This window comes from Gavialis gangeticus, unplaced genomic scaffold, assembly GCF_001723915.1.
Source record: "Gavialis gangeticus isolate Ggan-Ray unplaced genomic scaffold, GavGan_comp1, whole genome shotgun sequence".
NCBI lineage: Eukaryota > Metazoa > Chordata > Crocodylia > Gavialidae > Gavialis > Gavialis gangeticus.
The window spans coordinates 128,780,196-128,784,101 of NW_017729024.1; the positions used below are offsets into that span (position 1 = coordinate 128,780,196).

General features: G+C 42.0%; 1 long non-coding RNA gene across 1 annotated transcript; it reads left to right on the top strand.

The window, feature by feature from the left end:
* Window positions 1-1,016: 1,016 nt before the first annotated feature.
* Window positions 1,017-2,300, top strand: LOC109298246. Its single transcript, XR_002097556.1, has 2 exons — window positions 1,017-1,150; window positions 1,754-2,300. It is a non-coding gene; the product is annotated as an uncharacterized LOC109298246 (long non-coding RNA).
* Window positions 2,301-3,906: the final 1,606 nt, after the last annotated feature.

Here is a 3,906-nt window from a genome sequence, read left to right on the forward strand (position 1 = left end):
CCCGCCCACCCCACCCCAGACTCAGGAGGCATCAGTTGTGAAGCCTGGAGGGGTATGGGGGCTCCCTCCTGTGTGCTCCCCAGTGGACTGGAAGTAGACGAGAAGTGCTTCTGGTCCAACTTCCAGGTCCACTGCCAAGTGCATTGGGGAGCCCCCCAAACTCCTGTGGGATGCTCCATCCGCCCCACCATTGCAGCATTCACGAGCCACCTGGTACTTGAGGTATGCAGAAAAAACATTTAAAGCCACGTCTATGTCCAAATTGCCAAATCTTTCCAAATCTCTCCAGATCAATTCAGAGGGTTCCAATTTGATTCAGAGAGATTAAAGTGTCTCCTGATTCAATTTGGATTCGGAGGTTCACCCACCATATTGGGCCGAATCTCTGCTGAATCGAATCAGGGTCTGAAGCTTTGCATAGTCCTAATCCATGTCCTTATGATTTTACTTATCAAGTCATGGTCTCCACCCTATACTGATAGCGTTAATGTTTGGTTTGAGTGTGTCTGTGGATGGCATACCACAAATACTAAAACTGAGCAGCATCGTTAAATTTATGTTTGTTTATTCTCTGTGTTAGCAGAAGTATACATGGGGAGCTAAGTACGTTGCTCTGTAAATGCTGCACAGTCTGATGAAAAAGAGAAAAAATTAAAAGGGAATTTTATTTTTTAACCTCACCTATGACTTTCAAACCTGTCAATGATATAGGGAAGAGGGGTATTCATTGGGCATTTACTCTGAGCCTTATCTTGGGGTGTCAGTAAGATCTTTGAGACCTGTTTAGTATCTTACTATGTCTTTTGCGATGTGCCATATATTTTCTTGGGTTTTAAGAATAATTATAATCTTCAGTGGTCTATTGGAAAACTGTATAACAATCACAAGAGTTCAGTGGAAAATACCACCTGTCACAGCAGCACAAAACAGTTATACTACGCAGCCACCCTCACCCTCCCCATCCCCGACCCCAGTTTTAACATCTAAATTTCTGTCTATTTCAGATACTTATAAAGTCCCCCCATTACTACAGCAGCTGGTTGTTTCAGAGTTTCATGCAGTTATCCTTAAAACACTCCACTGAGGCAGGGAAGCAGTACAATCTTGGTCGGACAGATGAGATGGACTTCTGAGGCACAAAAAAGCAAAGGTCAGTAAACTTACCATGCTCAGCTGAACAGCCTTCAAGCACAATGTGCCACTTTTTATGGGTTGCCTCCTAAACCAAAAGAAGTATAATTACATCTCTCTGCAACCAGTTAACCAGGGAACTAGTTAATTTGCCCCTGTTACTCAGCAGTATTAATTAATTCATGCACAGATTCACACAGATGTGGTTACACTGCTTCAGACTTAAGAAGCTTGCTGCCTGATATAGCAGTGTGTCTGAGGGCACTGCTGTTGAAGTCAGTAAGCTAGTTATGTAGCAACTTATATGATTTGCCTGGTGTTATGTTGTGGTGTAGCAGAACTTAAAATTGATGTATCTGAGGCCTAGGTTAGTGCCCTAATCACTACACCATACTTCTCTTGGTAACAAACCTTTTCTCTCACACCTTTTTAGATTCTCTTCTCCCAAGGATATTTCCACCTTCATTCACTTTATGATACTAGTATGCAGCCTAAGAATTCAAAAAAATATTTTCCCTTGGCAAATTCTCAGTGCCCTTACTGACTGTACTGCATGTGGAAATGAGAAGACATATTTAACGCAAATATTATGATTATTTATACATTTATTATAATTTTACAGGACTTTTTTCAGCTGGAGTTTCTTTTCTGGGAAAGAGCATAGAAGGCTTTAAGGAAAAAAAGCATCACTTGGTGCCATAAACTATCTAGGACTTGATCCTGCCTGTATTGCTTGAAGTCAAAGGGAAATATGTGTGCGTAGGAAAAGCAGAACTGAGCCCTTGGCAAACATCTGTGTGTTTTTTAAAGGAAACTTTTATGATAAAATAGAGAAAGAGGGAAACCAGTACTTTATAAGCATCAAATCTGTTTCAGCTCAAAAACCTGACCATGCAATTATATAGATGGCTTTTCTCACATAAATAGATCCATTGATCAGCTTTATTCTTGTGAGCAGAGTTTTGTTATTGTATCATTTTCCACCTTGCAAATATGGCTTGATCTGCCAAACATACACTTAACTTTATACGGGCAAATCATTCTATTTCAACGCAAATATTCATATGCATAAAGTTGCAGGAAAGAGATCTAAACCTGAACCTGGGGGAAACTAAAACAAAAAGTAACCTGGAAAATTCAGATGCATATAATTTAAATGCCTTGCGCATTAAAAATATAAGAAAGTGGATAGACTATAATTGTCCTGAAGACATTTTTTTAGCCCAGAAAAAGTATGTGATACCTTTTGCGTACAAACAACATTTTCCATAGCCGTTTTTAAGTCTTTTCTCTTACTCTTTTTTCCCCCGTCCCTCTCCTCACACAAACCCCAGCTTACTCTGAACATTTTAGAAAAAATGTAATCAAAATTAGATTGTTTAATAGGAAATAATCTTTTAGATATGTTTAATTATTTTAATTATATGTCTTTTTGTGCTTGAGTTTTTGCATTTTAAAGTATTTTGAGGGCCATTAATGAAGCTTTTTATGTTTTTGCTTCCTTTCTTTTAATTTATAGAGAATTCACATTCACAGAGCAAGCAGTTGGGTTATTTTCATCATTATTGAGCTAATATTGTGCTTACAATGATATCATTCCTAGTCTTCTACAATACCTTACTAATTAGGCTTAAAGGGTAGTTTTTTCCCATTGTACTCATATACTGATTGTTTCTTCACTACTCTTGGCTCTTCTGCCAGTACTGCCAGCTGCTCCTTCATGCTTTTACTACATGAACAAAATACATTTTCTCTGAAATGTCAAGAAATGCAATTAACTTTGGTTTGACCTTTTCTTCCCCTTAAGTGCACTGATTTGAGTTTCTGTATACAACACAGTAACATTTTTTGTATTATAAAAGTATTTACTTGGGATACTAACACCCGAAATAGTAAATGCAACTTTTTCCAGAAATACCATATTTTCTCGAATCTAAGATGAAGTCTCCCCCCAACCCCCCACATTTAACAAAAGGGGAAAAAACCCTTGTCTTGGATTCAAGTACCAGATGGCAGGATGACAAGTGGCTGCTGCATCTTTAACTCCAGCCCCAACTCTGGGTTGGAATTATCACTGCAGGCATAGTCCGCCTCCTGCCACTTCTGCCCATGCCACTGCCTGCCCCCTCCCACTGCCACCTCTGCTTCCTTCCCCCCCCACCACCACTGCTTACCTCTCCAGCTCCAGCATGATGCATGGGCACCAGACTGGAGCTGCCACCACCACAGCAACTGATGCATGGCTGAGCTGGGGCCAGAGCAACCATGTGTTCTGTGCTCTGGGCTAGAGCAGGGACAGAGCTGTGCTGGAGCTGGAGGGGTAAATGACAGTGGCAGGGAGGGGGAGATAGGTAGGAGGGGCTGGCAGGGGAGCAGAAGCTGCAGGGGGCAAGTGGTGGCAGGGCACAGGCTGTGGAGAAGGGCAGGCATTGGCAGGGGAGATGCCAGGGGATGCAGGCTTGTGGGTGCAAGTGGCAGTGGGAGCAGGTGCCATGGCGGACAGGTACTGCAGGGGGGCAGGTGCTAGGGCATGCTGACACTGGTCAGGGACAAGTTGGGGGGGGGAACAGAGACAGGGTGGTGGAGTGGGGCGCGGGGGGCAGAGGCAGGAGTCAGGCCACTTGACTATCCTGATATCTGCTCCCTGCCATTACTTGCCTGTGGGAAGGGCAAATTTAAGACAACCCTCCAATAATGTGATTCTATACATGGAAAACTATAAGAAATTTATAAATTTTCCTTGTATACAATCTAATTATTAGGGAGTCATCTTAA